Source organism: Rhamphochromis sp. 'chilingali', assembly GCF_963969265.1.
Source record: "Rhamphochromis sp. 'chilingali' genome assembly, chromosome: 3".
Taxonomy (NCBI): domain Eukaryota; kingdom Metazoa; phylum Chordata; class Actinopteri; order Cichliformes; family Cichlidae; genus Rhamphochromis; species Rhamphochromis sp. 'chilingali'.
In genome coordinates, this window is record NC_137931.1 from 18,552,001 (window position 1) to 18,564,600 (window position 12,600).

General features: G+C 38.8%; 1 long non-coding RNA gene across 1 annotated transcript; it reads right to left on the reverse strand.

Annotated features, from left to right (window-relative positions):
- Positions 1 to 9,172: 9,172 nt before the first annotated feature.
- Positions 9,173 to 10,142, reverse strand: LOC308394394. The gene is made up of 3 exons (XR_013971205.1): positions 10,038 to 10,142; positions 9,391 to 9,613; positions 9,173 to 9,309 (listed from the first exon to the last, which is right to left on the reverse strand). It is a non-coding gene; the product is annotated as an uncharacterized lncRNA (long non-coding RNA).
- Positions 10,143 to 12,600: the final 2,458 nt, after the last annotated feature.

A 12,600-nucleotide genomic window follows, 5' to 3' on the forward strand; every position in this document is an offset into this window, starting at 1 on the left:
TGAACGAGTAGAAACAGAGGGCTTAAATACACAGACTGATGAGGATGATAATGAGAGACCGGTGAGTACACAGCTGAACATAATCTGGCTAATGACACAAGACGAGCTGACACAGGAAAAGCAGGAAGTGAGCACATGGAAGTGGAAAAATAAACTGAACATGAACAAAACTGAAAACACTGGGTCACCGACCCAGGAACCCTGACAAAGTGAGGGTTTTCAAGAAAATAATATGACTTTAAAATAACCAAAAGAGTTCATGTTATTGTGAGGTGTGTCATCGAACAAATATTCCCAGAACAAACAAAATTGTTTAAAGTAATTCAGATACTTAGGAGAAATGCTAATTATTTACTTAAAATTTGGGTTGAAACTTTGTGGTACCTTTACAAATTTAATTAACCTATAAATTTAAGATAAAAATAAGTGATTGCAAGAGAAAGAATTCACATTATGGCAAATATTTCAAAAGGAACAAAAGACAAGGGATTGAAACCCAGACAGTCACAGCTGGACTGCTGGTGATACAGAAATTCATGGGGAGAAGAGTGCACTGTGAGCTTGGAGCCACTGTTAAGATCTTCTTTAATTAATTTGTATTTCTCAAGTTTGAGTAAAAAACCTTTTTATCTGCTTAGCCACTGGAAAAAAACTAAAAAACTAAATCAAACTTTCTCACCTTCAGCTGCAGACTACCAACTTGTGCAGAGGCTTCCAAATAATCATTCTCCACCTTCAGAACAGCATTTAAAGTACATAAATGAATCTCCCATAAACAAAAACATATAAAATTGAGGCTGAGTGAGCCGAAGCAGTTCACCGTACGTGCATTTAGCCACAAAACGCCAATCTTTTCTCAATGCCCCGATGGCATCCTTGGAAAGATTTAATTTTCCCTCAAGTGCCTACCTCCCATCTCTTAGAAAAGTATGCTGTCGCTTCTCCACAAGGTTTCCTCACTCGGAGGATACATCTCTCTTCAGTCTGAGTTCAAGTGTCTAATCTTCTGCGTCTCAAGGTCAGCATTTGTATGCACTCTTAAGGGTCTTGATTCAAACAAATGAGACAAGAAAATTAATCGGAGGCAATGCATGAAGTGTTGAGTGTGTGTATAGAGTGTGTAGAGGTATGAATGCAAATTACTATGTGTGTGTCCAACTGGAGTCGGTAGAGGGAGAGCTCAGCTGCTCGGGTCCTGGACCCAACGGGACTGAACGAGGGATGAAAGCAAAGATAAAAGACAGCGAGAGAAAAAGTGAAAGAGGGAGACCGTGCACTGTGCAGAGCGGAACATTGTTCTCTTGATCACAGTCAGAAGGTTTCGTGTAAGTGTGTGTTTTTGTGTCTCTGCGCACCGTTTGCGTGCACGCCCGCTCATAAATATATGGCTGTATGACTCGATGCCTGCATTTCATTGCGTTTAAGACTCATCCAATAGAAATCACATGAATGTTAAAAATTTCTTAAAGTTTACTTTGAAAATTTTGCAAGGAAAAAAACTACAAGGAAACCTCCTACCTCATTGTCAGTTCTATGTTCATTCTTAAATAGAGAGCTGGGTGGTGAAAGACAGTAGGAGGGGAACATTTTATCCCTGCCATCTATCCATCCCTCCCTCCCTCCTCTTTTTTTTATCCTCTTTTCCCTCACATCTATTATTCACCCCAGTTGGCAGCCAGGCACACACCTAAATAAACCTCTACCCATGTCATCTCTCACTCCCTTCATCATGTTCACCTTTCATCAGCTCCACTCTTCTCTGTCTCCATCTACCATTCACATGGATACATGGTAGCTGTCTGGATTTTTCTACACTGTTGTTTGTGGCGATAGCATTGCATTGCTAAGAAGTGTGTGTGTGCTTGTACAAAGCCCATTCAGCCTCCATATATGGACCAGAAAAATATGCATGCATAAAATAATTACTCATCAATTGTAATCAAGGTAAAATGTTAGTTTGTTGATTAATAATGTTTATTAATGGTGATTTTAAGGTCATTTGGTTCAATCCCTGGCTTGTACAGTCTGTATGCCAAAGTGTCCTTGGGCAAGACACTGAACTCAGAGTTGCTCTCAATGTGTTTATCGGATTGTGAGAGTTAAACAGAAAAAGCTTAGATGTAGATAAAAGTGCTTACATGAATGGCTGAAGGAGACATGTTGTAGAGTAGAAAAGCACTATATAAAAACCGGTCCATTTACCTCTGAATGCACAATATAAAGTGCCTTGTGGCAACTGTTGTTGTGATTTACACACCGACAGAAAATATCAGCATCTTTCTCTAACACTGTCTTGGCAATAGAGCTGCACCCAAATATCTGGTCAATCTTATATTTATTTCTTGGGTAGATATTTGTTTTTTATTAATTGGCCACCTCACGGCTACCACCAACTCAATTTTTGCTGGAGTTAGCAGCTTTTTGTTCCCACTCTGTATCACCTACAGAAAAAAAAGAATCTACATCTGCCACCACCCTTCCATGTTAATATCAAAAAAAAATCTGTAATTAGAATTTATAACAAAAAAACTACCAAACTCCAAAACTAGTTTCTGAACACTTTCTGCAATAAACACTGAAACCTGGCTTGAAAAACATTATGATAACCTACAAAATCAGGGTTAAAAGTCATCTGCTTCAGGGTGCAGGTTTAGCTTACTGCGTTGAGGCAACCACACGCCATAGCGATGGTGGTTGCCTCCGGGTTTGAATCCGACTCACAGCCCTTTGCCGCATGTCTTCCCCTGTCTCTGTCTGTCCCTGCTTTCCTGTTCTCTCTTCACTGTGTCTATCAAATAAAGCTGAAACAGGCCACACAAATATATATATATTAAGAAAAACATCTGGTGGACTCTCTAATTTGTCAAATTCCTTAAATAAGTTTTACGTGAAAATTACCTTTAACTATGTCTTTTTCTTCTATGAGTTGAAGAAGACATTTCTTAAATAATAGAGAACGTTTTGCAAGGACACTTGTATCTGTACCATTTCATGCTACATTTAAAGTTCTGCTTCCTGCATTCATTTGCTAATCTTTTCTATAAAATATATCTTCATCGTATTGATTTGGTCAGTATTACAAATGTAAACCAAATTTCACCCACAAATTGGCTTCATATCCACAGCACAAGGATGTACAAGTGAACACACAGCATGAATGGAGAGTCAGCCCAACAAATGAGAAACTGAATTGAGACTGAACACAAATCCTGTTCTTGACCTGTAGAAAAAGCCCTGCCTGTACGTGCACATGGCCTAGAAAGATGCATGACAGCACAAAGGAATTACATTACAATTTAAACACTTGTTGTCTAACACTCTCAGCTGCCACTTAGGGATGGAGCTGAGCTGAAAATCGTCTGTGACATTACCTATTAAAAATGTGTGGGCATGTGACACTAGGTTTTCCCACATGTGCCAATTCCAGATGGCCTCAAAGAGACAACAGGTGATGCCAACATCACACACGCGTGCAAAGTGATGACCCACCCCTGAGAGCCCTCTAACCAGACTTTATGCAGAGATCAAAAAACAAAGTATAAAAGAAGAAATCAGAACTGATGTCGGTGAAGGTTCAACATTAAGAGAGAGAGAGAGAGAGGAAACAACCTGTCTTACAACGAGAGGAAAGATACGTGTGAGCGCATCAAAGCAATGTCAAGAGTGCCTGCATGCTCATGCACATGTGCTCACATCAGAAAGACAAAGATTCAAATCGCACCCTCCTTCACTTCATTCCCCACACTTTCACAGTTACACACCACTGCAAACTCCCTTAAACTTAATGCCGTGTACAAGACAACGAATTCCACCACTTCACCAGTAACGAACTTAACATGTGGTTATTTCCTCCAGGAAGTTTTGACTGGTTTTAATAGATGAGATAACTTTATGTTTTCGACGCTTTAATGTAACTTTAGAAACACAAAGCCAGCACACATTTGAAAGGCTCAAAGAAGTGTTTGCACTTATTAATAAATTCTCTTAGCGGGAATCTGTGGGCACAAACGAATCGTCATTAAAAGTCCCTTTACACAGATATCCCAGTAAAACCACATGTGTAAATGATCAGATTAATGATTCGTGCATTTTGCTGCCTTAGCTCCAGTCCTGTTGTTTGCTCACACTTTATTTAAAGGCACTTCATGAAGCTTTTTCTAACATGATTTACCAAACTGTCAGCTCTGGAAGAAGACATAAGTCATTATTCTTTAGTTTCTGGGTTTAAAGACAAAAAAAGCATTTTACAGTTTGTCCTATTGATAAAGACCCTCCGCCACAGCCATTCATACTACACCACAGTAATAAATAAATAATTAAATTACAGGAAAAAAAACATTTTTTTTTACAATGTATCCATGGTAAAATAAATAAACTAATAAAACAGGATACTTTTTGTGATTTAACAAAAAGTTTTTGCTTTATAATTACAGGCAATGAGCTACCAGAAGCTTTTCTGTAATTTTACACATTTATTTCTTAGAGTTTGTGTGCAAAGAGTCACTTTTTTAAAATTAAATAAATAAATTTATTTTAAATAACGTAAAGTTCTTTTTCATATTTTAAGATATCACAGGGTGTAAATGTGCAGCTAAACTTCTTTACACCAGCGAAAGGCAAAGTGGGCTGTATGTATCCACTGAATGAGTTTTGACATCTCTGTACTAAGTACAGGAGGCAGGAAGTTCCTCTGTTTTCTCTGCGAAAGTCTTTAAATCCTAAACCATGAAATAATTTTCATATGTGGTTATTAAACCTTCTGACAAATCAAAGGCTAATAATAATAATTAATAATTAAATATTCATATGCATATTTGAGGTTTTATTTATATCATATTTGCTATATCTGGCTTTTTTTGCAATGAATTGCTTAAAATGTATTGTGCAATTTGTTTAGGATTTTCATTGGGAAAAAAGTCACAAAGATGATGTATTAGTCTGAAAAAAAATAAAAAAAATTAATGTGTCAAATATGATACATTAGCTGTTTCGGGTTACGTTTATGCAGGCTGTACAATGATGCACAAAATTGTTCCTTTTCATTGGGGAGTTGCATAAGTTATGTGAATATACAATTAAACTTTCCTCGCCTTTCCTACTTGCATCTCTGGTGGGGGGACTGTGATGAGAGGAGACAAGGAAAGGACTCAAGCATGAGATTCAGCACCAGTGTACCAATGTCTTAGATGATTGATTTTCAATATAAATTATACACAGTACTTTGATTACATTAAAGAGCTACAGTTTATTGTTCTAAATTTTTATATTTTTAAAAAAAGCTGTTATTGAAGTAAGTTCAGTTTTGAAGTTATTCAGGTGATCATCGTCTCATTTTTTTTAAGTTCTTGTCCGTGTTGCTTGATGACATATGCAAAAACACTGTTCTCTGTGATCAGTCAGTAGTTTTGCTGCCACGTCAAGCACATTCCTAAACAAGCACAAAGTGCAAAGAAGAAAATAAAGATGGAGACAGAACTTTAAGCCACAGCAACACTAAAGGAACTCAGTTGCCAGGTTGACTCTTTTATCCATCAGGACACTCTGAGCGAGCTGATGAAAGAAAAAGATCAACTTGAAGATCAGCTGGTTTCCTCTCAGTTCAAACAACACGATTCATTGTAGACATATTGCTGCAAGAGGAAGATCAAAGCGCTGGAAACTGAGCTAAAATAAGCGCACTATGACCTGAACAACTCTCAAAACAAAGAAACAAGTCTTACCTTAACACTGGAAATGGAAAAGCAGAAACTGAAGCACCCAACAAGTCTTGTGAAGAAGTGCAAGGCCAAACTGCAGTCCAGTGCAGACCGACCTGAGGACGCTGAAGAAGAGGTCATGACTTTGAAAAAGGGCTTAGTTGATTAAACAAATGACTTTAACGAGGAAGGCCATGACGTTGTGGATAAAAGCACCACCCTGCAGACTCACAATGACCAGGGTGCAGAGAGTTATATAATATGTCATCCGAACGAAAACTCAAAGGTGAATGTGGACTTCTGGGTGGAGCTGGAGAAAGCACGGCCATCCAAGGTTCAACTGGAGCAACTAAACCAGGCGGACATTGAAGCAAAGGAGCAGCTGCAGCTTCATCAGTCGGTGCAAAGAAGAGTGTTTCTCTATGAAGCGACACCAATGGACTCCAGCAAATGGCAAAGGAAACAGAGCAGCAGTAGAGCAAAACAAGGAAGACAATCAATTTGTGAGATTGTTTTCCATCTTACTTCTTTTGACAATCAATTATCTCATGTCACAAAGTCTGTGTGTATTCAACATGTACAGCATGTTAACTACAACTGGGGAAAAATGTGTGTACTCTGAGTGTGTCCACAATTTGAATTTTGTTAGAATTTAGGCTTTAGTTCTACCACAGTCAACGAATAGACGGTGCCGCGTGAAAACAAAAGTTAGTGTCATTAATTTGCACCTTGAAAAACACTTAAATTCATTACACAAAAAGACCAGTGACACAAATAGAATTTTTCTTTTACTTTTGTGTCTGTTCAGCCGTTTTACTTAATAACAAATCTCATTTCTAGATTTTTATAAGTTGTTAAATATCCAAAACTGTCTCCCCACTAAGAGAGATTTATTATGATGATTTAAGATTTATTAGTCTTACATTTTTACTTCCTTGCTGTTTAGCGATGGCAGCTCCTATTTCAGAATCACTAATCTATTTGCAGCCCTGTTGGCACTCTTGCACTTCCGTGCTCGGGTTACATCACATCAGACTGGTTAACAGTGATGATCAAAAATCACATTCTCCAAATTACAAATGATTAGTACAACTATTAAACACTAATCCACAGTTACATAGAAAAAATAAATGAAATCATAAAATTTACAAAACGTATTTCTATTTTTAAATATTTAAAATCCAACCGTGGAGCGAACTCGCTTGTCTTTTACCGTCCTTCTGTTTTCTGAGGGGGGAAAATGGTCAACATAAGTTGCTCCTCACTAGGCCACGTAGATAAATGACTTCACTTTTTAAGGTGCACACTGACCTTTCTGAGCTGGAAAAGCAGAGCAAATACTAAATGACACAGCTAATTGTTTCACCCCAGAGTCCATTCTCCCTCTCTCACTCCTCTTTACTTCGACCAGTACCTTCCATCATTTCTTCTAATTTCTCTCAATTATTTTCTCCTTATGCTCTCTCCCATGAGGACGTGTTTGTGTGTGTATGTGTGTTTGGTTGACCTTCCTGAACTGTATGGCCATTAATGGAGATTAGATAAAGTTGTCTCTTGCCTGACTCATTGGCATGCATTAAGCAGAGTACGATAATAACATACACACACACACACATTCAAAAACACACGCAGGCAGAGTTACACAAGAAGAACGTCTTAAATCGAGGATATAGGACCAAATTAAAGGTAAAAGCGCTCTTGGTCTCCTTCTTTTGTGAGACATCATCTGTTTTTCAAAAAGCCGTGTTCAGCGTCCTTTTCCCTCCCTCTAATGGATTTTTGATTTTTCCAGAGCATGCGACACAATTAGCTTGTCTTTCTTTTTTATTAATGACACATTTACTGTTTTCTTTCCCCCCGCTGTTGTTTATTCTTACACTAAATTGAAGAGCGAAGAGGTCTTAAAAGTGCACGGCATGTCTGTGTGTATTAGTGTAGGTGTGGAGTAGTGTTATTTATTTGAACTAGCCTGTGGCTTCATTGTTCTTGTTTATTTTTATTTTTGTGAAACCTATGAAATTATCAGTGTTTACGTTAAATAGGAAGACACTGTTATTAAAGTTATTTTTAAATTTAAAAGATTTCATTGATTGCGGCGCGTGGGTTCGGCACCTTATTCACATTCACTTCCATTTTCTTTATCATTATATGTGCTTAGGGTAATGGGGCTGAAGCCAAAGCGATCCGTCTACAACTGTGTAGATGCTGACTCTTCCTATCTTGACATGATGAAAGTACATCGCAGTTACAGAATATAATACAATGACAGTCATACTGAAGGATGTGTCATAAAGAGAGAAGCTAATTAACAATTCCAAGGACAAATGATCTGAGCTCACCTCGCAGTGACACATCTGATATCTACATACAAATAGTGAGACCTTCCTCCCACTCAAAAGCATGACCAGTATAAGGGAAACAGCAAAGTTTAAATATGAAAATACTATGCTTCAATTAGTGTGACGAGGTCAATCTCTCAAAGCTTAGTTTGTCTTAATCAGAGCTAACATAAGGAGACTCATAAAGCAGAGGTTAGAGGGGATCGTCCTTATTTCCTCTCACATAAATATCCTACACAATGGTGAATGCTCATATTGAACACTGCCTAGTTAAAGTTTTCACAATGGTGAAATGACCCACAGGTCAGTGTAAGTGCGAGTTTTACTACTCTTGGATTTGTATGGATTTGTCATTGAGTGTGAATATCCCTAATATAGTGAGACTTACATGCTTTCAAAGCCTTCAAACCTTTAAGAAGGGCATCTGATCTGAAGAATGTTGGCTTAAAGTTGGCTTACCTGTTTGCTTTGTGTGTATACAGTGTGTGTGTTAGAGAGGACAAAGGTCTAAAAACATCTAAAAGCCTGAAGAGATCCTTCTGAGATCAAGTTACAGCACAAAAATCTCGAGCCACCCCTTTGATATTTTGCCAGGAAAACTGGAAACTGATTGATTGAAACCTGCAAACATACAAGGAAATACAGAAGGGAAAGTCAAAAATAACTGAATGAAACTCTTGCCAATCAGATAATATTGCATGGTGGATCAAAATCTCATCGTACGTTTCTGCATCAATTTTATCAAGATCTCTAACACCACTGGCTTCAATGTAGTTCAAACCATGACAGAGCCTCCACTGTGTTTTACAGATGGCTGTAGACACTCTCTGCTGTATCTCTCTCCTGACCTCCTCCATCCATAGTGATGATGATTTGAACCAGAAATTTTAAATTTGGATTCATCTCTCCAAATGTTGCCAATTACTCAGTCCAGTTCTTGTATAATGTTCATACCTCAGCCTTTTCTCCCTGTTTCCCTTATTTAAAAACGGCTTCTTGACAGCCACCCTTTCACTGGGACCATTTCTGCTCTGGTTTCTGGGGAACAGCAGATGGATCATCTGTCACGGTCGATAGCAGGGACTCAAGCGCAGAGCAGGTTGACGTTTCCAAACACAGTTTATTTACAACACCAGTGCAGAATGTATACAGTGAGGGGGGAAATCCAGGGATCAAAAGGTCCAAGGGGAAGCTCTCTCACACTCGTTCTCGTCTTCACGCCCAAACTCACACACGTTCACACAGCAGGAAGGTCACAGGTCCGGGAAGGAAAACTATCACACAAGAGAGGGAAATTACTCACAAGTCACAAAACACTTAAGCACAGATTCACGGGAGCTGAGAGAATCACTAACGTGTTTCGCACAATCATCCAGCGATGAGAGGATCTGCTTCCCAGCCTCAAATAGTGGACAGGTAATGACAGCTAATCGCGAACAGGTGTGTGGGCCAGTGAGCTCCGCCCAGGCAGAGAGGAAAACACATGTAGCTTTGCGGGGCCGGCTGGGCAGACACAGGGACCATGACATCAACTACACTGGTCCATACCTTGATCGAGGTGCTGTTTTTATGAGTGGCCTAATAAACAAAAAACATTCCTGTGAAAATGTTCGGGTACAAGGACTGGATTGAAAATGAGCGAAAAAGCAGCCAATGTCCAAAGCAAAACTTGTTCAACACCATTTTAGAAAAAAATATAAAGAAATGAATGGTGACTTAAGACTTTTGCACAGCACTTGAGATTGAGCTGAGGAAATCCCTTCAAGCTCATACTGGTGCCATGACTGATACGGTCTTTAGTAGCAAGTATAGCTTAATCTTTTAAAAATGTGAAGGAATGTTTTGACATAAAGCAGAAACCCAAGTAATTCACATGATGAAATTAAGTATTTTGCTTATTTATGGGGTCATCATGCAAGGATATTACTGCTAATGCTAATGATGTGTAGCTGTAATAATGAAGTAAATGAAAACATAACTCCTTTATTTTAATCAAACTTACCCAAACAGAGAAAACTTTGCCTGTTTTTCCTGAATGTGTCAAGTCTTTCCATGTGCTTCACACTTCGCTCTTCAGCACAGTGTCTGGTTTGACCTCATATTCCAACCTTACCATTTATTTCTTCCTCCAACAAACACTCACACTAGCATTTTTTTTGTACCTTTGTCCTTTTTCCATCTTGTCTTTCACACTGATTCCTCTTCCTACCACCTCTCGTATGTCACAGTGCTACACAGATATACACTCAGAGAATCCCACTTAGATACAGACACCCAAAATGAAATCAAGCCGAGCCTCCCTCTGGGTTCATGTCCCACTTTCTCGCCAGGCAGTACATGACCATACTGCCGCCGTGAGACTGACGGACCTCTGGCACAGAACAGCACAGTGCCGGACACAAAATCCCTCTCAAGGAGCAGATGCTTGCTTCCTCTTGACATATGCCCCTGAGATACAGCAGGGTGAGGGGGGGATGTAATGGAGGGTAAGGCTGAAGATAATAGAGGGCGGGGGTGAAGGAGGGAGAGCTTTACTGTGGAGGAACAGTGAGGGAGCTGAAAAGGGAGGAAGGGAAGGCTACGGTTAGAAAAATGCAAGTCGAAGGCAAAGACTCAGAAGAAAAATCTGAGGGCTAATTTAATTGTAAATAATACTCCAATAATACTTAATTCAAAGGCCATTTTGCCTCAATTATGTCAAAGCTCCTTGAGGCCAATAAGCATGAGTGCGTAGAAAAAAAGAAACTTAAAAAAAAAAAATCAAGCCAAGGGCACAAGGCCAGGTCAGAGTGTCAGAGAATGAGCTCAGAAGAAGAGCTAAAGATGAACAGATGGCGTTGAGCTGTGAAAGAAGAGATGTGATGGGAAGAGCAGGATGAGGCGGGAGAGGAAAGGAGGAGGGGATTTTGAAAAAGCATCGCCACATTTGTATCCTCTCCATGTCTCTTGGCTTCGTTTTCACTCTTTAAATATTCCTGATAGGTGACCAAACTACACTCAAAAGAAAGCAACTCGGTTTTAATTCACTGGGAGATGGTAATTAAAATCCATGCAATGGTCAGTAAGAAATATAGGGAGAAATTACATGGGTTATCAGTGGCTTTTGCAGCCTGATAGCTATTGGCAGTGGTATTTTATGAAAATGGATACCAATAGTCACTTTGAAAATCATATATTTTCCACGAATGATGAATTACTGTGTGAGGAATGTACATGAGGGGTTATGGTCTGTATTCACAGCAAGATTATTTCATCAGTAGTTCTTTTCAGAGACTTGACATTACACTTACCTTGAGATTTCAATTTTGACTGAGTATTCAAAGTATAGAAAGCCATGATAATCATATTTATATATTTTCATGCAGAAGGTCAGGTTGAGGGAAATACAAAAGCAAAATCTTACGTAGCTCTGAATATATAATCATAGAAAGACATCATTGTAATTGAGAAATTTTGCTAAATCCAAGATGCCAAAACCTAAACTCTGTATTGATAGAAAACTAAAAGGATCACCAAAACCAGTAATAATAGCATTTACAACCACAGTAAAAGGCTTGGGATCTGTGTCAATTAAAAAAGCCATAACAAGGGTCATGGCCACTTTTGAGCCATTCTCAAGCTAATTTTCATCAGTCCAGGTCTGTGATCTCTACAGAAGGCAGTAACAACAAGAAGCAATGCAAAAGTTATCTTCACTTATGTGAACTATGCAGAGTTTATGAGTTGTCACTATGCTAGGTAGTGACTGCTGAGCTCACAGTACTGAAGCCAACTCATTTCCATTTTAAATGTGCAGTTTGGGGTTTTTTTAATGGAAAAAAAAACGAATATTATACTCATAAATATATACAGATTAGTGTCTAACTAGGTCTTCCAACAAACTGACTTCTTACAAACTTAAAATTGATCCAATGAAAATAGGCGCTGACCCCAGTTTGTGGAAGCCACCATCTTACCCCGGCATCTTGAATAGACTTATAGATGGACATCGCTGATCTGCATAAATGTGTTTTATTGGTTATAGACAGGCTACATACAAATTACACCAAAGCTGGAGGTAAGGAGAACTCGTACACGTGGGTGACCATGAGGCACCTTCAGACTCAGCATATGAAGGTTCATACCTATGATTTATCATCTGAGAAGTGGTCCTTATCACCAAAAACAGACATCATCTCCACCAATCACCTTAAATCTGATTTTCTTCCTCTTGTCAAATATTCATACCTGTATCTTTCACTGAGAAACAACCGATACTGTACAGACACACACGCTGCACAAGTACTTGAACACACAAACACTTACAACAACCCCTAGTATTGCAAGGTGAAATCTGTTCATTAAAGAAAACAAACAGAGTATACACACACACACACACACACACACTTGAGCACATAGTCTTTCATTAACACACACAGGAATTTAATTAACGTCTATTGATAAGCTCTGTCTGTCTTAAGGACATGTTTGTTTGTGAATATGTATATGTGTGTGGGTGTGTGTCTGTGTATCTTAAGGACATGCTCGTTATGCAGTCATTATACAGTTATCTTCTTGATTTGTGA